Source organism: Schistocerca gregaria, chromosome 9, assembly GCF_023897955.1.
Source record: "Schistocerca gregaria isolate iqSchGreg1 chromosome 9, iqSchGreg1.2, whole genome shotgun sequence".
Classification (NCBI taxonomy): domain Eukaryota; kingdom Metazoa; phylum Arthropoda; class Insecta; order Orthoptera; family Acrididae; genus Schistocerca; species Schistocerca gregaria.
In genome coordinates this window covers 217,099,977-217,122,965 of record NC_064928.1, presented here as the reverse complement: position 1 = coordinate 217,122,965, position 22,989 = coordinate 217,099,977, and the positions used below count along the sequence as shown (strand labels likewise).

The 22,989-nt window shown below is 45.8% G+C and overlaps 1 protein-coding gene and 1 long non-coding RNA gene across 2 annotated transcripts in view; one reads left to right on the top strand and one right to left on the bottom strand.

Annotated features, from left to right (window-relative positions):
* The window catches only part of LOC126292160 (serine/threonine-protein kinase minibrain), a 415,012-nt gene that overhangs the window by 289,124 nt on the left and 102,899 nt on the right, over positions 1-22,989 (bottom strand). The window lies entirely within an intron of this gene.
* LOC126292164 (uncharacterized) lies at positions 14,195-15,131 on the top strand. Its single transcript, XR_007552022.1, has 3 exons — positions 14,195-14,338; positions 14,433-14,570; positions 14,932-15,131. It is a non-coding gene; the product is annotated as an uncharacterized LOC126292164 (long non-coding RNA).

Genomic DNA, 22,989 nt, shown 5'->3' with positions numbered 1-22,989 from the left:
TCCATTCTTAAGTAATTTGTATATAAGACTTGACGCCTTCCATTTTCGCGTAACAAATTTTGGTGAATGATTTTACTATCTCGACGTAATACCTATGGCTTCATCCAAGTATGTTTCCTTTTTTTCCGCCGCTTTTCTTCCAAATACACACACACACACACACACACACACACACACACACACACACACACAGTGCAACTGTGACACTAGCAACTGCAGTGCATTGTAACAAGTTGTTGTCCGCCATCTTGAAATTTGATGTAAAATATGACGACAGTCCATGTCAAAGATCTTTGACGAATATTTCATCTTCATTTTCTGTCAAAGAAATATTATGGTGTAATACGACCTTAGGCTTGTTCTGAGCACCTGCGTCACGAATTCTCCGACGGCCAATGATGAACGCCGTAGCTGATGCTAGCGAATTGTTTAATGAATTTATATTCCATTTGCTACGAGCTGCCGTCGCTGACGGTGTTGGCACATGACACACTCGGCCTGCATGATGTACACTTTCTCAAGCGGAATGCATGCGCATGCGAATACCGCAACTGTCGCTTGGAATCGTGAGCAATGCATGATGAGATGCATGACTCGACATTGGAGAACCGCCATCATTCGTGGATCGGACAGTTTCGCAGTACGACGCAACAGTAAGTTGCACGAGGCTGACTGTTGCTGCATTCTGACAATACTTCATACCTGCATTGTAGCCGCTGTGAAGTCTGCTGGCGCAGTCGTTAACTAGCAGTGTAGTTTGATGTGCTTGCTTGGCACCGTGGTCACGAAGTGAGATTGGAGCAGTTTTGCGGTACAACTTGGTGCGTGGTTTGAACATAGACTTGTGTTTCAGGAAATGACTTGCAGTTGGTGATGTGCGTCCACGTCGTACAGCTATATTGAGGTGGTAAAGAGAATTCCAAAGAGGAAATTTCAGTCTGGAGGGCGCTGAGAAGACGACATAGCCACGATCATCAGTTACGGAGGAAAACGTGGATGCATAGACTGACGGAAGAGCAGGTGACACGACGCGTGACTTGCGTCGGTGCCGGGAGACGTTAAAGAAGTTTTCTAAGGGACAATCTGAGAACGTGAATAACACCGTGACAGGTGACGAGACTTGGTTGTACTATTATGATGTGCCGACTAAGACTCAAAACACAGCTTGGGTCTTTGAAGATGACGGCACACCCGTAGCTGTCAGAAAATATCGATCAGTAAAGAAGAAAGAGACAGCTTTAAAAAAGAAAATCGAATGGAAATGTGGAGCGTGTTGTTTTCGACACGCAGAAGACAGTCACAGCTTGGTAATACACTGACGAATGCCTGCCTAAAGTCATCCAATCTTTGAAGAACCTGCGACAGAAGTCAAGAACGGACACTCGGTTCCTTTGTCACGACAAAGGTCCAGCTGACCGCACCAAAGTGTGCACCGAATTATTGCGGGTTACAGGAGTGAAACTTCTAGAGCACCATCCTTACAGTCCAGATCTTGCTCCTTGTGACTTTGCACTGTTCCCGCACGTAAAAATGAAGCTGAAAGGAGTGGAGTTAAAAGTGATGATGACCTCCTGCGGGCTTGAGACGAAGAGTGTGCCTTAGTCCGTACAGAAACTTGGGAGAACTGGTTTAGAGATTAGTTTCGGAGAATGGAGAGGCGTGTTCGATGTGGCGGAAATAACATCGAAAAAATTAAATAAATAAAGTGCACTGCAAAAGTTTCCTCGTACCATTGGTAGTAACCACTGCCTGTATTTCATATCCTTGGACTCTCTACACCTCCGTTGTGGTTTCCGTACAGGTTGCAGCTGACTTTTCGGTCAATGTGTTTTATCCCTGCTAGCTTCACAATTTCAAAGGAATATTCCAATCAACACTGTCAAAAACTTTCTCTACGGCTTCAAATGCTACAAACGTACATTTGCGTTTCTTCGAACTACGTACATCTACATCAACGTGATTAGTTTGTAATTCGCAATTAAGTGTTTGGCATCCCTTTTAGGCACTGACCTTTCGTGTTACTCTGTTCTCCGAAATTTAGCCGATAAATTTGGATGTGTATGTCAATATATAAACGCTATTACTAAAATATTCTGTAAACGTGAACACTACCCATGGATTAGACCTTTAAGCCTGTACCAACTGACTGCTTGCTGCCTACAAGGCAAAAAATGGCTCTAAGCACTATGGGACTTGACATCTGAGGTCATCAGTCCCCTAGAACTTATAACTACTTAAACCTAACTAACCTAAGGACATCACACAGATCCATGCCCGAGGCTGCATTCGCAGTGCGCGGTGCCAGACTGAAGGGCCTAGAACCGCTCGGCCACACAGGCCGGCCCTACAACGCAGTATGAGGAGCTATGTATGATCGTCCGACTTCTGTGCATGTCGCTAGTCTCTCCAGACGTTATAACTATCATCAAAGAAAGTTACGAGAGTTCCGGAACCTGTGCAGAAAAATGGAACGGTGATCAACATAAACATCATTTCCGCACTTTTTATTGCTCGTGAAAACAACACATTGCGTGTTGTACCACCATACAGCGAGACCATCAGAGGTGGTGGTCCAGATTGCTGTACACACCGATATCTCTAAGACCCAGTAACACGTCCTCTTGTGTTGATGCATGCCTGTATTCATCGTTGCATACTATCCACGAGTTCGTCAAGGCACTGTTGGTTCAGATTGTCCCACTCCTCAACGGCGATTCGGCGCAGATCCCTCAGAGTGGTTGGTTGGTCACGTCGTCCATAAACAACCCTTTTCAATCTATCCCAGGCACGTTGAATAAGATTCATGTCTGGCAAAACATGCTGTCCACTCTAGTCGAGCGGTGTCGCTCTCCTGAAGGAAGTCATTCACAAGATGTGCACGATGGGGGCGCGAATTGTCGTCCATGAAGACGAATGCTTTGCCAATATGCAGCCGATATGGTTGCACTATCGGTCGGAGCATGGCATTCACGTATCGTACAGCCGTTACGGCGCCTTCCATGACCACCAGCGGCGTTCGTCGGCCCCGCATAATGCTGCACTCGCTGGACAATGTGTCTAAAGCGTTCAGCCTGACTGGGTTGCCTCCAAACACGTCTCCGACGATTGTATGCTTCAAGGCATATGCGACACTCATCGAAGAAGAGAACGTGATGCCAATTCTGAGCGGTCCATTCGGCATGTTATTGGGCCCATTTGTACCGCACTGCATGGAGTCGTGGTTGCAAAGATGACCTCCCCATGGGCATCGGGAGTGAAGTTGGGCATCCTGCAGCCTATTGCGCACAGTTTGAGTCGTAACACGACGTCCTGCGGCTGCACGAAAAGCATTATTCAACATGGTGGCGTTGCTGTCAGGGTTCCTCTGAGCCATAATCCGTAGGTAGCGGTCATCCACTTCAGTAGTAGCCCTTGGGCGGGCTGAGCGAGGCATGTCACCGGCAGTTCCTCTCTCTCTGTATCTCCACGTCCGAACAACATCGCTTTGTTTCACTCCAAGACGCCTGGACACCTCCCTTGTTGAGAGCCCTTCCTGGCACAAAGTAACAATGCGGAAGCGATCGAACCGCGGTATTGACCTCTAGGCATGGTTGAACTAAAGACAACACGAGCCGTGTACCTCCTTCCTGGTGGAATGACTGGGACTGATCGGCTGTCGGACCTCTCCGTCTAATAGGTGCTGCTCATGCACGGTTGTTTACATCTTTGGGCGGGCTTAGTGACATCTCTGAACAGTCAAAGGGACTGTCTCTGTGATACAATATTCACAGTCAACGTCTATCTTCAAGAGTTCTTTGAAACGGGGTGCTAAACTTTTTTGATGTGTGTAGTAGATTAATTGTAATGCTTCTTTATTCACGCAGCTCTTCATTTGACCTGACCAGGCTAAGTGGACCCCGTTCCACACCTTTTTATCTTATATGAAGAGGTGCCGGGAATCAAACCCACGTCCTTCCTTTCCTACGACCTGTCCCTGATTCGTCTTTTCGTGAGTAGTTCTGTTATTATCGAAGGTATCGAAACACGGACGGAACACGCCGAGCTACCGTGCCGGTAAGGAATTTAGTTGTTATTTGTATTTAATGCTTATTAGGGCATATTAGGGTCTTAAAGGCGTCTCTTACATCTGACACCAAGTAATATATACCAAGGACATTCCGAAAACTTCCCAATAATAATAATAATAATAATAATAATAATAATAATAATAAGCATTTAGAATGATACCGATTACCTTAACAAATTTGAAGCCATGTTAATACTCTCAAAGGCGGAATGGATAAAGAAAGAAAGAGAGAGATTGAAATGACGGCGACAGTGAATGCTAGGAAAGTACAGAATATAAACGAGAACCCTGCGGACAAGAGGGAGGGACACTATGTGGGGGTGGGGGACTGACGAGAATGAGCTACAGGGTGCAGGAGAGATGGCGACTGTGATGTATCGTGGACCATTAGCTGCTTTTAGAGTTTGGATGGAATTTGATTTCTCTGATATTCTGAAGTAGACGGTAGAAAAGGCAGGTCCCTGTTACAGAAAATGATTTTGAAAAAGTGGCAATGCTATGTGGTGGCTCAGGAAGTACTTCACTTTGTTGAGAATGAGTATTTCTGTTGCGCTTTTCAGATATTAAAGTAAGTGTGGAAGAGGAATAAGAGGGATTGCAATGGTTGAGAAGACAACAGAGCAAACATAGAGTGTGACAGTCACTTCGCTTATCGGCATGTAGCCGTAATTGTTCGTAGGCTGGTGAAATATCGCCGGAAAAGTGTACGTCACAAATGTATCGTAGACAAGCATACACCGCCAGGTCGAGTCAGTTTTCGTACAGATGTCCTCGGAGAATGGCATCTCCCTAGCCACGTAAGGCGAGTATTATTGTCTCTACGAGCTTTTTGGGAGCGGCTATTCCAAAGGAACTATTGGCCACACGAAACTCCTTCCACTGGCTCTGGCTGGTCTATCGGTGCTAACCGACAGCCGTGTCAACCTCTGCCAATGTAGTCGCTAAAAAATTGTGGTGCGGCGTAAACACACCGCTCTGCCGGCCGTTGTCAAGTTACGTGACCTTGAACCGCAGTCCGCAGCTCGTGGTCTCGCGGTAGCGTTCTCGCTTCCCGCACACGGGGTCCCGGGTTCGATTCCCGGCAGGGCCAGGGATTTTCTCTGCCTCGTGATGACTGGGTGTTGTGTGTCTTTCATCATCATTTGATCCCCATCGACACGCAAGTCGCCGAAGTGGCGTCAACTGTAAAGACGTGCACCTGGCGAACGGTCTACACGACGGGAGGCCCTAGCCACACGGCATTGCCATGTTTACCTTTAGCCGCTACTGCTCTGTCCAGTAGCTGCTAAATTGCCATCAAAAGGCTGAGTGCAGCCCATTGCAATCGTGTGTGTGTGTGTGTGTGTGTGTGTGTGTGTGTGTGTGTGTGTGTGTGTGTACGCGCTTCTATGTGTGGCGGGGGTATGTGTGGTGATGACACCCTGGAACTGCAGCTAGTGATTAGAAGCGAAGTCGCTGTTATCCTTTCCGCAGCAATAGCGCAGTGAGTAATTCGCACGACACGCATTTTTCGCAGAATAGGGCGGTGTGGGTGGTTTCGGCAGGCGGCCGCCGTCACAACAGCGGAGAGGAGAGGAGAGGCGAGGCGACGCCCCAGTCGCGTCCAGACGCCCCAGTCGCCACGGGCGGCGGCGTTGCCAGGCCGGCGCGGACCGCCGAGGAGCGCGACGTGGCAACGCCGCGGGGTTGCGGCCCACCCCAGGTGCCGTCGCAGCTGCCAGCTGCTGGCCGCTTCTGCTTCCCTTCCGCGACGCGCCTACAGCTGCTCCGCGTCACGTCCTATCCGCTCAGCGCCGCGCCGCATTACGCTGTTGTGGTGACGCGCTCCGACTTTCGTCCCTTCAAAATGTCTTTATCAGGTGGCGCACACGCCAAAGTACTCGTACTAGGGATGTATCGTGACCACCGGTATTTGCAGAATATCGATACGGGAGAGGTTAAACATCCGTGTTTCAATATCGACATTGGCGTGTTTGAAACATAGTACAAGGGGGCGATTAACTTTCCGCTCAAAGGCCGTACAGTCCAGAAGCGGTACCCCAGTCAGGCAAAAGGGCGTGAACATTGAGATAAAAACCCGTCCGCCCCCGGTAGCTGAGTGGTTAGCGCGACGGACTGTCAATCCTAAGGGCCCGGGTTCGATTCCCGGCTGGGTCGGAGATTTTCTCCGCTCAGGGACAGGGTGTCGTGTTGTCCTAATCATCATCATTTCATCCCCAACGACGCGCAAGTCAACGAAGTGACGTCAAATCGAAAGACTTGCACCCGGCGAGCTGTTTAACCGACGGGAGGCCCTCGTCACACGCCATTATTATTATTATACCCCTCCGACGCACCAGATTGAACACGTCCATTTGGCAAAATACCATGTCCCGCTGCGTCCATTAAGTCCGTAACTGCCCACTGCAAATCCTCGTTCGACACGAATCGTCGACCCTCCGAGGCGTGATAACGTCATGGAGAGAGATCAGGGCTGTAGGGCGGGTAGGGCGTGTAACTTGTGCTTTATGACACTTGCGACGTGAGGACGTAAGCAGCGGCGCCGAACTTAGCACACCATTCTACATATCTCTGGTTTTCTACAGACGCATGCTACTTTCTCCGGGGTTTGTCCTTCGCCATCGTCCTCTGTGGACACATTTGGTAATAACGTCGCCATTATTCAGGTTTCCGTATTCACAGCACGCTCGTCGGGATGACGCGGATGCCACACTAATCACCTGGCTACTTGTCAGTGCTTGTACAGCTGCATTGCGGTCTCGTTGCATTGCTTATACGCCGCAGCAGCGCCCTAAAACAGAAACTTCTTTATGTCAAATACAAAATGTCGACTTCGATGCCCGCGAAATACAGGCCACTAATCGGGGGAATCTGACAGAGCACCGACCGATCCAAGTCGAAGGAAGGTGCCTGTAGCAGACGACTTGCTGTCAGAATTACCGACACCCTTGGCAGACGCATCTTCGACAAACTACTCCACTTAATGTGCACGATATAAGAGACAGCCGAAATTCCCTCAGACTTAAATAAGAATGTGATAATTCCAGTTCCACAGGAGCAGGTGCTAACAGGAATGAATACTACCAAACTATCCGTTTACGTCTTATCTTACAAGGTGGGCAAACCTACATTTATAGTATTTGTAGATTTAGAGAAAATTCTGACAATATTGCCTGGATTACACCCTGAAGTATTGGAGATAGCAGGAAGAAAATATACAGTGCGAAAGGTTATCTACAGCTTGCACAAAAACTAGAAGGAAGTAATAAGAGCTGAAAGGGATGTGCTAGTTGAGAACGAACTGAGACAGGGTTGCAGCTTATCTACGACGTTATTCAATCTGTAAATAGAGATCAGAGTAAAGTAAATCAGAGAGGGGTAGGAATTGAAGTTCAAGAAGAACAAATAAAAACTTTTAGGTTTGCTGACGACATTGTAATTCTGTCACAGACAACAAAATACTTCGAAGAGTAGTTGAACGGAATTCACACTATCTTGAACACAGGATGTATGATGAAACTCAACGAAAGCGACACAAAAATAATAGAATGCAGTCGAATTGATTCAGGAAATGATGAGGGAAACATTAGAAAATGAGACTAAAATTAGTAGATGGGTATTGCTATTTGGGCAGAAAAATATCTGGTCATGGCCGAAGTAGAGAGGATATCAAATGTTGAATGGCAACGGCAAAAAATGGTTCAAATAGCTCTGAGCACTGTGGGACTTAACATCTGAGGTCATCAGTCCCCTAGAACTTAGAACTACTTAAACCTAACTAACCTAAGGACATCACACATATCCATGCCCGAGGCAGGATTCGAACCTACGACCGTAGAAGTCGCTTGGTTTCCGGACTGTAGCATCTAGAACCGATCGGCCAACGCGGCCGGCGGCAATGGCAAGGAAGTGTTTCTGAACGCATTTGTAAGAAGTACAGTCAGGTATGGAAGTGAAACATGGACGTAAACATTTCAGACAGGAAGAAGAAAGTAGCTTTTGAAATGTGGTGCTACAGAAGCATGCTGAAGAACTAATGAGGAGATACTGAATGGAACTGGAGAGAAAGGAAATGTATGACACACCTTGGCTAAACGAAGAGATTGGTTGACAAGACACCTACTGAGGCAGCTAAGAATCATCAGTTACGTATTAGAGGGAAGCGTGGGGGAGACGGTAAAAAATTGTAGAAGACCATCGGATGCAGTAGGTAAGAAGAGATGAAGTGGCCTTTCACAGTATAGAGTATGGTAGAGGGCTGCGTCAAACAACAGGCAGTGCAAGGTCGTATTCATCCACTGACACAATTTCGATTAAAATGTCGCCCCTCTATGGGAATATGCACTGGTCAGCCAGAACATTACGATAACCGATCTACTATCGATATAGTGGGCCGCGGTGGCCGTGTGGTTCTAGGCGCTTCAGTCCGCAACCGCGTGACCGCTACGGTCGCAGGTTCGAATCCTGCCTCGGGCATGGGTGTGTGTTAGGTTAGTTATCTTTAAGTAGTTCTAAGTTCTAGGGTACTGTGACCTCAGATGTTAAGTCCCACAGTGCTCAGCGCCATTTTTACTATCGATATAACCTCGTCCAGGCGATAGCAGCGTCTTCTGGCGAGGAGTGACTGCAAAGTCACACACACGGACATTGCATGTAGTGTGAAGCCAGCGCGCTGTCCGTGCGTAGAATAGGGAAGGCGCGCAATTTATCCGAGGCTGACCAAGTGCAGATTGTAATGGCCAGAAGGTTCGGCACGAGCAATTCGGGTGCTACATGACTAATCGGGTGTTCCAGGAGTGCTGTGGCGGGTGTCTTGAACACGTTGGGGAAACCATGTCCAGACGTCGATTGGCTGGGGCGGCCACCCCTCACCACAGATGTCGGCGGCCTGTGCCGGAATTGACGTCATCAGACTTCAGTGCCGGGCGGAGTGCAAGTGTGCCTGAACACACAGGGCACCCAACACTCCTGGCGGTGGGCCTCCGCAGCCGACGACCCGTGCACGTGCCAACGTCAACACCACGACGTCGGCCGCCACGACTGAAGTGGGCACGTGGCCACCGGTACTGGACGTTGGCGCAGTGGCAGAGCGTTGCGCGGTCTCACGAATCCCGATACCTTCATCCTGCCAATGGGGGGTGGAGGGGGGGGGGGCGAATCCGTTGTTTCCCAGGGAACATCTCCTTGTCACCTGTACTGCGGGACGGAGAAAAACTGGCGGAGGGTCCATTATTCTCTGGGGAACATTCACGTGGGCACCATGACGGCCAAGGAGTATCGTACTCTGTTTGCAGGCCACCTACACCCATTCAAGACGGTCACGTTTCCCACGGCAGTGGCATTTTCCAGCAAGATAATGCGCTATCTCACAAGACCAGGAGTGAGATGGCGTGGTTCCAAGAACACGGAGGTAAGTTGCAGTTAATGTGCTGGTTCCCCAACTCGCCAGATCTGAACCTCATGAAACACATTTGCAACACAACTGACGGAGGTGCCAGAGCTCATCGCCTCCTCCGCGGAATTTACGGGAATTAGGTGCCTTGTATGCGGAGATGTGTTGTCAAGTCCCTCCAGCGATCCACCGAGACGTTACTGCTTCCATGCCACGATACTTCTCCGCTGTTATCCGTGCCAAAGGAGGACATACCGGGTATTAGGTAGGCGGTCACAATGTTCTGGCTGATCACGGTGTGTGTATTCGAGGAGTGTAGGTGAATGTAATGGACACTTCTATAGTATAGTGTGATGTTTGTTTTGTATGATGATGGTAGGGAAAGGGAGAAGCTGAAACCCGTAGCCGGCACACAGCCTTCTCTTCTCCGATAACAAGAAGGGGGCGGTAGAGCTTAACGTCCCTAGCCAGTGGACGGATCACCATCAAGTATCGCTCGCCCTCTCCTCCTGAGACACTGCGGAGAGGTTTGGAATTTAATCCAGGACACTGACGCGAAGGGTGGTGGTAAGGAACTTCAACGCCACCAGCTACCAACTGGCAGCGAAAAATTTCATCCACCACCAGGACTCGAACCGACTTACCTCCGGGTCCAGTGTCGCCGCACAGGCGTGTGCTAGGGACCTCGGCAGCAGAGGCGGTTACTGAACACATTCACAACGCTACCAAACCGAAACTCCAGTACAGCAAAATCCCTATTTTCCGTATGTGGATTGTCTGTGCATAGTTCGGGGATTTTTCGAGAAAAAAAACTGAATACTTCTTTTATCATCACAACGAATATTTTCGTTTTGAATACACTATACACTATTGGTGATTTCTTAAGGTATGATAGGCAAACAGCAGCTTTCTGAATTTGATAAGGTTTATTATACTATTAATTAGAGCAACGGCATATTTATCATTAGATACATGTGTTACTGGGATATTTTATGAACCATGCTAAGAAATATGTAATAAACGAAAAGATAGTCATGTTTTAGTATGTTAAGTATCCTAAAACGTAACTATCTTTTCGTTTCGCACACATTCAGTAAACCAAATTTCCGTTTTTTTCACCAGCACCGTGACCGTAGCGCCTAGCTAGATATGCTCCAGAAAGTAATGTTTTCGTAACTCCTCCATCTGATTTTGAGCCTGCAGTGGCTAGGAAAGTAGTTGTGTTATGTTAACAGGGGACCTAGAAACGACGCATTGGCTCCATCCTCCCACGACGACTACCGCAGTCCACTTCACCCCTCCGCCGCCCCACACCGAACTCTCGGTTATTGCGCGGTTCGGCCCCCAGTGGATCCCCCAGGGAACGTCTCGCACCATACGAGTGTAACCCCTATGTTTGCGTGGTAGAGTAATGGTGTTGTACGCGTACGTGGAGAACTTGTTTGTGCAGCAATCGCCGACATAGTGTACCTGAGGCGGGAATAGGGGTAACCAGCCCGCATTAGCCGAGGCAGATGGAAAACCGCCCAAAAACCATCCACAGACTGGCCGGCTCACCGGCCTCGTCGCAAATCCGCCGGGAGGATTCGTGCCGGGGATCGGCGCTCCTTCCCGCCCGGGAAGGAAAGTAGTTAGTGGTACAACAAATCGCATCAAAATCAAGAAGCGCCTGGTTGCATATCATGCCGACATAAACAGTCACTTTAAATCGCGGCTCCAGTCATTCTCACGGATATAAGAAGACATTGTCAAGCATTTCGCTTGTATTCTATCACGCGCACCGGGGCATTGAAATGAGATAATCTGTTTTTAAAGTATGCACAGTTGAGGTCTTGATAAGGTGATCAACGAATGGCGCCTGAAATTAGAAAGAGATGGAAGAGTACGAGTGGGGTGCAAGAAAAAAAGGAATACGGGCAGATTGTCTGACATTCGTAGACGATACTGTCAGCATCACTAGAAGAGGGGATTGACCAAAACCAAGTGGCTGCGGAGACAAGTCACTAAAGCACGCCAACAGATCCGTATCAAGAACAGGCAGAACATGGCAAACTTCAAGGCAGACCGTACACGGTCAACAACAGAAGGAGAGAAAACTCATAAGGTGGAGAGACTTAAAGTACGTAGACGAATGGATACAAACTAGCCTGACAGAAAAATAAGCAGTGCGAGCGGAATAAACAAAACTAATTTAGTACGCAAACCACGAACACTTTTCACCAAATAAAACCAGCCAGCTGCACATCTTACTTCTAACATTCGCAAAATACATTTTCGGCAGCTAGTGTGCGGCAGTTACGTAGTTAACCACAAGAAGGCTGCCTTGCAGTGTCTGCCGCTGGACACTGAGGAATGTGTACGGAACACATTCGCGCCGAGTAAATGAACCCGAAAAATATCAGCAGTATCGGTCCAGAACGACATAAACTGAAACAATCGAAAATATTTCGAAGAAAATGAGATGCTAGACTGAGGTGCATTGGAAAAATCCTACGGATATGCAGTGTATCCAACAATGAAGTGGATCACAAAAGACTCGATCGAGCGATTCTTGAACACTAACTCGACAAGCCTTACCACGTATGATTAATGGTGAGGACGCAGACGATCCACAAAAGAAAGGCCATGTTTCGACCCAGGTTTGTTAACTAAGCGCGACAGCGTTAAGCAGATTCTCATCAAAATCTCCATGAGAGGCGTTGTGCGCCACTAAGCTATCTACTCTTACGTCTATATCTCCATTTATACTCCGCAAGACACCTTATGGTATGTGGCGGTGGGTACACTGTGTACCGCTCTCATTTGCCGCTTTTCCCGTTCCAGTACCAAATGATACTCGGGGATAACGATTTGCCCGTAAACCTCCGTCACAGCTCTAAACACTCTAATATTAGTTTCGTCATCTTTTCGCGAGATTACAACGGCCGTCCAACAAGTACCGAGAATGATTTTACTCCTTGCCATATAAGTGACGTCAGTGCAGTAACAAAAATAAACATACGTGCATTTCGCCTGTAAGCCGCGAGCAGGCGGTAGTGTTTCAACATTGTTGTGTTCCAAATAGCAATGGAACAACCAACTCAACCTCTCTAAATCAAATGTTCGAGACATTCTCCTGAGACCGAGCGAGGTGGCGTAGTGATTGGCACACTGGACTCGCATTCGGGAGGACGACGGTTCAATCCCGATTCCGGCCATCCTGATTTAGATTTTCCATTATTTCCCTAAATAGCTTCAAGCGAATGCTAGGATGTTGCATTTGAAAGGGCACCCCGACCTCCTTCCCCATCCTTCCCTAATCCGATGAGAAAGATGACCTCGGAGTTTGGTGTCCTCCCCCAAATCAACCCAACCCATTCTCCTGAATGTTTGGAAGAAGCGAGAAATGTTTATTAGTATGTCCTGCAAACTTTGACTCCCGTCTGCTTGCCTACCGCGACTTCATCGAAATTACAAAACGCGCACGGCTTTTTTGTGCAAAAAATCATCACAGGTAAAAAAACCTGCGTTTCTGTTATGCTAGTACTGGTAACACCAAGTGCAGATATTCACATGAAGGGTCAACACTTTGACGACATAGCCGACAGTCGAAGCCGACGTGGCGCACAAGTTGAACCAACATCGCGAACAAAAACTTGTGACAGTGTGCCATGGTTGTATGAACGTACTTAAGTGGGAGGGCGACACTTCTTAGAACATCTATAGCATTAAATCTACCATCTTAAATTTTCTCCATTTCTTTTCTCTTATTAATCCACTCTCGAAACATTTCGGACTGATGGAGAACGTACGAGGAAGAAATAGTTGACGGTATTGGAAACTACGGTCTCGAAATTTGAACAGTAAACCACACAGTGACGTTTCTCTTGTAGCATCTGAGTATCTCCGTGACGCTATCGCGCTTGCCTAACGAACCTGTAACGAAACGCTCTGTTCTCGTTTCTATCTTCATTATATGCTCCATCAGTCCTACCTCGGTCTCGCGAGAAATACTGAAGTAATGGCCAAACAAGTGTTCGTAGGACCACTGAACAAGCTCCGGCCGCAGCTGTAGCCTCCATTACATTGGGCCGTCTGTGCATTCTCTGTGCCTCGCTTCGTTTGAAAGGCGGCTATAAAGGATCTCGTCTCCTCTACGCCTGCGGTCCCCATATTGACCAAGTTGTGCAAGCGGCAGTTAACAACAACATCGACATTATGTCGATTGTTTGACCTTTCCTACCCACGCCCCGTTCCTAACCCATTACATACGAAAATATTTCTATACGTCTTTCTTGCATTTACAGCGCCGTATTTGCACCTGGTGACCAAAACTGCAACTAATTATTTTTCTAACGTAAACCTGTTCCGCATTAAAATATCCACTAGGGTCCGCTGCCATACCATAATTACAGCCCAGGTTTACCTCAGTGAGTAGAAACGAACAACTTTTAATAATTGGATGCGCGGAAAAAAGGGTGAATCTTTAGTGATAGTTGCCAGTAGTTTAGATTTTTATCGTGGAAGTCGAGAGGCGAATGCGAGTATCGGAGTGGAGTGCGCGAATCGCTGAGTACTGCCAAGGGAAGTAGGTCGGCCGCCGCACCGCCTCAACAGCTGTAGCGCCCGCGCGCGCGCCCGCTTACGTCACGGCCCCCTTCCCCGGCGCAGGAAACAAGGCAGCCTCGGCGCGCATGCGCAGAGTTGCGCGACAACGCTGGCCGCGTGCTCTACGGCAAACCGCCACGTGCCTTCCGCGGAGCGGTCGAACAGTTAAAAGAGATCCAGCAGGCAGACCAAGCGTGGCTCACAGACTCGATACGGAAAATTACCGAGCCCACTGACTACTGTCACAGTTGACCAATGCTCTTTAAGTGACACTGGTTTAAAGGCAGTCAATAGTGAATAAGTTATCTCTTGTTTGCTAATAACAATTATACTCAAAATAGAGGTTTCTCCGATAATGTCTTATAACGCATTTGTGTTTCTACGTAGGTAGTCGAGCACGCGCGTGGTGTATGAATAATTACCGATGGCCTTGGAGGCATTTGTCTTCAGAGCTGTCTTCGGGGTCAAGTAGCAATTGTCAAGCCTGTAGATTTACTCTTCTGATATCTACTGAAATAAACTACGGTAAGTTCAATTCACGTTAACACTTCAACATTATAAGTGTAATATCAGTACTGGAGTCTTTTCTAGCTCGTGTGTTCCTAGTTACATTCAAGTTTACTGACTGCATGTTCTGAAATGCTTCTCACATGAAGAATGAACATTGCAGATAGTACTGTTTCACAATTTAACTCTAAAATATTAGCCTCTGAGATAATTTATATTATTTCCGCTGACGGCGCACTTGGGATTATTACTGAAAATGTGCAACATGACGTGAACAGTTTATGTACACTCTGGAATGTAATAAGCATGTTATGTATTACTTTACTTTCATTTTTGTAGTTAGAGGTATCATATTGACATTTATGAATAATTGTTTTAGCTCTGTGCCAATAATTCGTGGGCGCGGCATAGTTCCGTGGCACATTTTCTGGATGATCGTTTAATTGACTGCTGGGAAGCCGTTACAGAAGAGCACAGAATTTGGAGGAGACTGGTGCAGATGATACAGCTACTATTTCTACAGCTTGAAACAGTACCGCAGTAATTGAACGTAGAGTCGGTAACATAGTATCAAATGTACCAATGTACCAATGCTTCAAACGTTCAGTACATGTGCAGCAGTTGGGGTATACTGTTAGTCTGTGTTTGAAAATGCAAAAGTCGTGAAACTGTCTGATGCTGAAGTCGCTACAAATGCTGATTTTTATGTATGGTCTAAAACAGGTTGTTCATTCCAGTCTTTCGGAAAATGTCTTCCTCCTGAGGGCATATGTTTAGAAAGAGAATTTAAGACTGCTACTTTTCTGCAGACTTTTTTCCAAATCTTTTCAGCGCAGATTTTGTGCTCATAACTTATGGCGGATTTAGAAATACATAATAAATTGAGCCGTTTTATTTATTAATATTCCCACAGAGTACATCCTGACATCTATTTCATTATTATAGTCGACACAGCACTTTGTCACTCAAAGGATTAAACGTCAGTTCACACTGGATGTTAACTGCCAAATGGTGATGTGTTCAACTACAAGTGACGTAAACACGTCACTTCGAATCGTCCAGCGCCAAATGGTTAAAGTGAGCCATGGAAATAGCGATGCCTCAACACACCACAAGAAGAAAGTGAATGATCGTTTTATAGAATTTTCATGTGAGCAGAAGACCAATACACAAAGTGACAACGCCCTATATATATATATATATATATATATATATATATATATATATATATATATATATATATATATATATATATATATTTCTTTCTCTCCACAGAATGATCATAACTGTTGCACAAAAAAGGCTTTAATTTCTGCATAAAAATACATTAAATATTGTTTTTGTACTCCCAATGTAGCCTGATGAGTTTTCATCTCGAAACATGTCTCTAAATAAATAATTTGTCACCAAATTTTGTGACTCGTAGCGTTATTTGAAAACCTTTTTATATTTTTGAAACAGTCACGATCGATAAATAGTCAATATGGCTTCAAATTAGTTTAAAGTGAGGTTACAAGATACCATACGTGATACGAATAATGTAGGACTACAATGGTAAAGTTTATTAACTGACAAAGCAATATTCATAAAACATTTAAAAATCTCTAGATTTCATTTATGGAGAAAATATAATCACACGAACAAGTCAAACAAAATGTATATGGAGGACACAGTGAATACATTAATTTTAATGTAAGTGCAGATAACAGCGGCCAGCCATTTATGAAGTATTTGTTTATTTCCTGAACTATTTTTGAGCCTTTTCAGGTTCATCTTCAAGTGGGGCGCACAGCATTCACACTAAGATTTGTTACGACACCCTTTTGCAGTGACCAGGCGATTACATTGTAAGCTGCTTGGTGGATATTAACAGCAATATCGCTAGAAACATAAATACATAACTTTTATTTTAATTAAACACTAAGCAATTGCAGGTGAGTTACACAAATAATTAAAACGTTCCAAGAAAATCTTAACTGCTGCGAAGAAATACTGTGTAGAATCTAAGGGGTCTGCAATAAGTGACCTCTTCAACTTTGATTTGAAAACTTGGGGCTCATCACTCAACTTCATTTTCTGTTCTGTTGGGTGCCGTTTGAAAATGGAATGTGCTGAATGACGCACATCTTTCTGTACCAACGATCGAGAAATGATTATCCAAGTGCATGCTGTTTCAACCTCTAGTGTCGCGGTTTCTTCTCACTGAGTTGATTGTCAGCAACAAACCCTGTGATGGAAAGTGTGGGCAGGGATGGCAGAATTACAATTCGGACAGATTTGAGCAGCATCTTACACGATGTTCGCCAACTCACACCCCAGATCAGCTTGACCGCGCCCTTCCCTGTGCTTTCTTGGTGAGTGCACACGGTTGCCCCAAATAGTAAAACCACACGAGATAATAGAGCGAAAGTAAGCAACACTTATGTCACTTTCGCTGACAAAAAAGTTATTTACTGATAGTTTCAAATTATGTTCTTATTTACTGTGTATTACGAACTATAAGACGCGCCTTAATTTTTATGATTTTTTTTTAAATAACATTTTTACCACATTTAGTATTAGATTTCAAAGCCAGACTAAAACAAAATTCTTAGTTTATAAAACCGAACCCCTCTTCGTTGTCCTTTTCATACGTAAGATGGTCTTCACTGTCATCGAGCTCGTTACTTATGCCGCATTCCTTGAAAGATTGAATAATAATGACTTCTCTAACTCTAGACCGCGACAACTTTATTCAGCGACGCACTTGTTTGATTGTAGGACATTTTAAAGCTTAATTCGCCGTGACTTCATGTTGGGTTTCATCCACCAACCACTTGTTCCATTCCTCTCTCATACACACTTTAAATGGTTTATTTATCGAGACATCAAGAGGCTGCAGTTATGAAGTAAGTCCTTCCGGAATAACAGCAAGAGTTGCTCTTTCACAGAATTTTTCTTATAACTACTCACCTGCTCTAGCACAAGAAGAGAACTCTTGTTCAATAAAGCACTTTTCCTTCTATCCCACACTGTTAATCCATAATTTCATACCAGTCTCGTTCATCCAACCATTTTTATGCACATGGACACCGCCATCTGGCGGTATTTCAGAAGGTATTATTATTGTTTGAAAATGAGATAGGTTTCCCGCGTCAGCGAATATATGACTAGTTTTAATATCGGCGGAAATTTTAAATCAAACAGTGATATTTATATTAATTTGGAGTACAAGACGCACCTGAAGTTCGGAGGCAATTTTTCAAAGATAAAAATGCGTCTTATAGTCCAGAAATTATGTAAGCACAGTTAAGCTTTTTCTTTGTCGAAATGTTGTAACAGGCTGAATCATTCTTGGCTTTGAGGTATCAGGGCTGTGTTGCGGAAGAACACTCGTTGGTATTTTTCCAATGTGCCACGAAAACAAAGCAAATTTATGTAAATTATAAAATGTATTGATCTAGAAAAAAGAGAAAGTCCCCTCAGAATCTGTATGTACAGGATGCCAATTATTGAGCTATATGAAAAAAATATAACTAATTTACGAACTATGGCGTGGACACTACTTTATTCAAGATATAAACATCACAACAGATATTGAGGTTTAGGTTAAGACGTGTTCAATATTCATGCCCATCATTGGCGATGATGTGGCGCAAACAAATAGCGAAATTCTACAGGATCGGCTGCACTGTCGGAACATAGATGTTGTCGATGACGTCCTGAATGGCTGTTTTCAGATCAGCACTGGTTTTGCGGTTATTGCTGCACAGCTGGTCTTTAATATAGCCCTAGCAAAAAGGAGTCGCATGTGTTCAAATCCGGAGAATATGGCGGCCAATAGAGCCCCATGCCAATGGCCGCCGGTTACCCCAGAACCAGAAAGCGATCTCCGAAGTACTTCTTCAGCATATCAAACACACTCCTGCTTCGATGGAGCCGGGCTCCGTCTTGTATGAACGACATCTTATCGAAATCAGCGTCACTTTGCGTAATGGGGATGAAGTAATCTTCTAAAACCTTCACGTACTGTTCGGTAGTGACCGTGCCATCGAGGATTATCGCGCCGATTATTCCTTGACTGGACACTGACACCACAGAGTCATCCGTTGAGGGCGAAGAGAATTCTCGATCGCGAAATGTCGATTCTCAGTCTCCCAAATGCCCCAATTTTGCTTACTGACGAGCCCATCCAAATGAAAGGACGTCAGGAAGTACTTTGGAGACCGCACATATTAGTTCCCATCATCCCCCGCGGCCAACCGTGTAATTTGAACGTCACAAGTTATGACGTTTTTATTTCATATAGTTCAATAATTGTCACCGTGTATGTTCAAGCTAAACTCAGAAACTACTGTAAGGGTTTTCATACGGTTTCCGCTAATAGACGACTGATTCAAGCGGAAGGTTTGTATGTATAATTTATTAGCGCTATGCTAGACAGGTCGTCCGGCCACAGACACTTACAGTAGGTGGGCAAACATTAGGAAGAACCACAAAAACAACACACTACCATAATAATACGGTGTGCGAAGCCTGTTGGCATTGAAAACAGCTTCTAGTCGTCTTGGAATGAATGAATAAATAAATACAGGCCGTATAAGGTTATACCATTAGTCCTGAAAAAAAAAAAAGCCGTAAGTTTAGTTACCGGTGATAAAGGTGTACAGACATAGCGCAACTTTCTCTCCAACGTACACCACAAAATGGTTCAAATGGCTCCGAGCACTTCGCGACTTAGTCCGCAGCTCGTGGTCGTACGGTAGCGTTCTCGCTTCTGGCGCCCGGGTTAGATTCCCGGCGGGGTCAGAGATTTTCTCTGCCTCGTGATGACTGGGTGTTGTGTGATGTCCTTAGGTTAGTTAGGTTTAAGTACTTGTAAGTACTAGGTGACCATAGATGTTAAATCACTGAGTGCTCAGAGCCACTATGCGATTTCTGAGGTCTTCAGTCGCCTAGAACTTAGGTTTAATTAGTTGTAACTAACCTAAGGACATGACACAGATCCATGCCCGAGGCAGGATTCGAACCTGGGACCGTAGCGGTCGCTCGGTTCCAGACTGTAGCGCCTAGAACCGCACGGCCACTCCGTGGTAGCTGGTGGCCAGCCAGCTAGGTAAACAGCGACTGCGTCGTCTTCTGTCGCAGCAGGACCACTGTACCACGGGGTGGAGCGGATCAGCCACAGGTCACACAATCCTCGGCAGTAACAGGTCCTTGCAGAGTGCCCACAGGGCCCACGGAATAACCACGATATGGATCCCCAGCTTATCACCCGTGAAAACGGCCAGAAGTGGAAAACTGTGGAAAAAAAGACTCTCTTCTAACAAAATGACATTCTTCCATCCACATCTTATGGCTCCGGCGCAAAGTTTCCGTGTTTCGCGTATTATATGCATCACTTATGAGTGCGTTTGGGATTCCAGTTGGCCCTGCAATTAGCAGCCTATGAAGCTACCTTCATGTTATTTTGGCGCTGACAGGGTTCGCGAGTGCAAAGTTCAGCTCTGCGGTGACATTTGCTGCTGTCGCTCTTATTTTTCGTCACAACCCTCTTCACACTTCTGTTCGCGCCATAACTTGGCGCCTCATGTTTTTCCGCGTTATACATATTGGATACGGTGCCTCTTGAGACACCAAAACACTTTGGCCACCTCGGTTTCGGAAGCACCCACAATGTGTGCACGTCGAGATCCACTTAGGTCGACACAAGTACACAAGAACGCCGTTCTGACCACGACTGCCGCTGCCACCGTGTTGAGAACACGGCGCAGCTGCCGTCAAATTCAACAGCGGCACCTGCACGCTTGGCTAGCACCTGCATGTGCGAGGGTCACTCCAAAAGAAGTGCACACTATTTTTGTCAAAATACAGTTTTCGTTCTGCAAGTGTGAAAGTTTTACCTTGTGTACATACATCCTTCCCGCTTGTTTTCAAACTTGGTTCAACCTGTTCCCGTGAGTGGCGCCGTCACAGCATGTCTTCAAGATGTCTGCTACACTTGACGTTCGTCAGAAGCAAAATGCTGTGAAAACGAGACAGTGGGAAACATCCAAGAGGTTGAAAAAGGTGAATGGAGATGCTGCTGTCGATCGCAGTACAGTTAGTCGGTGGGCAAGCAGGTTACGTGATAAAAGCGGGTACGGCAATATTGAGGATTGTCCTCACAGCGGCGTGCCTCGTACTGCACACACTCCAAACAATGTGCAGAGAATTAGCGAATTGGTGACTGCTGGCAGACACATCACAGTGAACGAACTGTCACGCTATGTTGCGATAGGAGAAGGAAGTATTTGCAGAATACTGAAAGTGTTGGCGTTAAAAAAGGGTTTGTGCCAGGTGGGTTTCGAGGATGTTGACAATATCTCTCACAAAGAAACAAGAAAAACAGTATGCAGCGAACTTATGGAACAGTACGAGAATGGTGCATATCAATGTGACAGGTGATGAAACATGGCTCCACCATTTTTCACGAGAGATGAAGAGGCCATCAATGGAGTGGTATCATGCAAATTCATCCAAGAAAAAAAATTCAAAACCACACCTTCTGCTGGAAAAGTTATGGCTACGGTGTTTTTCGATTCCGAAGGACTCTTGCGTGTGGACATCGTGCCAAGTGGAACCACCATAAATTCTGATGCATATGTGACAGCACTGAAGAAACTTCAAGCTCGACTGAGTCGTGTTCGACCACATCGGCAAAAGCAGAATGTTTTGCTGTTGCGCGACAATGCACGGCCACGTGTCACTCAAGAAACCGTGGAAGCGATCACAAAACTCGGACGGACAACACTGAAATACCCGCCTTACAGTCCTGACCAGGCTCCATGTGACTGTCATCTCTTTGAGAAGCTGAAAGACTCTCTTCGTGGAACAAGGTTTGAAGATGATGACTCCCGTGTGCACGCTGCCAAACAGTGGCTCCAACAGGTTGGTCCAGAATTTTACCGTGCGGGTATACAGGCGCTGATTCCGAGATGGCGTAAGGCAATTGAGAGAGATGGAAATTATGTGGAGAAATGAAAATGTTGTTCCTAAAGGATGTATCTACACACTGTAAAACTTTCAAACATATAGAATAAAAGACGGATTTTTACAAAAATAGTGTGCATTTCTTTTGGAGTGACCCTCGTATATTCAAGCATGCATATCTCGCGGTGTTTTCATATTTTTGTCCAGTAGGTATACCGTGCGAAACTGCAGTGGTTGGTAATGGGAAGAAGAACACAGAAGGAAACACAAAAGTACAAAATCTACGACTGTAACATGGAGACTAGGTTGACTCCCTATGTTGGCAGATAATGCCGTCGTCTTCTCACCAGTGTTTCTTCCCGAGAGACGTTGGCGTCCCGTTCCATTGACGGCCTGTGGCAATGCTACCATTATAGGTGGATCGTGGGACGCTTTGACGCTCTGATGCGTCAAGCAGGGAATCGGCTTTAATGCAATGCGTTCACGCACCGAACACAGGCTGTCAGCTGCGGGTCACGCACGACGCGGGACACGGCCTGTGTGACGGCTTGCCGCCTGGAAACGTTGGTTGTTTCGCGCAAGTGTGCTGAGGACGCGTTATCAGCGAGTGGCGAACGGCCGGCGGTGACCGATAAGAATGTCGCGTGCGAAACGGGTTGGAGTCACGGGTGAGCAGGCGACGCGCTCTGTTACTTTCCGAGGAGGGCTCCCAACTGCGCAGATGCCACAACGGGTACTCTGTTCTTCTGAAATCAGTGTGTAAACACGTCGCCACGCGGTAAACTTAATGAAATTCGCCACAGAATGTTAACAAGCAAACCTGTAACATTATCATTTACTGACTTCGAGAGTGCTTATGATTCAGTAGGCAGAAAAATACATGAAACAATTAGGAAATTTGCAAACATAATTCGTGAAACTATAAGTTAAATTTATGGTAGAAGTACCTTAACCATCTGAAATAAAAACTGGTTTCAGACAGGGGGGCAGCTTACTCCTTTACTATACAACTGCGTTTTAGAGCAAATTTTAAGGATCTGACATTTGAGTTCAAAAATTACCTAATTGAACCAACTGATCTCGGATGGAGAAGATATGGAATTCAGATACACTTCTTGACTTTTTTGCAGGCGATTTTGCAATACTCTCTGAAAATATGAAAGAAGCAGTTACAATATTCAACTCCTCTGAGGGAGAGGGGGGAGAGGGAGGACGAGGAGGATGCGAGGAGAGGAAAAAAGCGAACAGAACTGGCCTCAAATTTTCAAACGAAAAATCAAGATTCACGACAGATAAGAAAAACAGATATCTAAAACAGGGCAATCTAAATGTCTTCGGGCAACTAAACACCACAACGGATTAGAAAAATTTGCAATAGATGTAAGAATTAATACAACAGAAATAGCATATGGTTAAGAAATACTAGCTACAACAAGCAACACCGTACCACAGTGGCAAGACGAAAGTGTTCATACGCACCTGAATG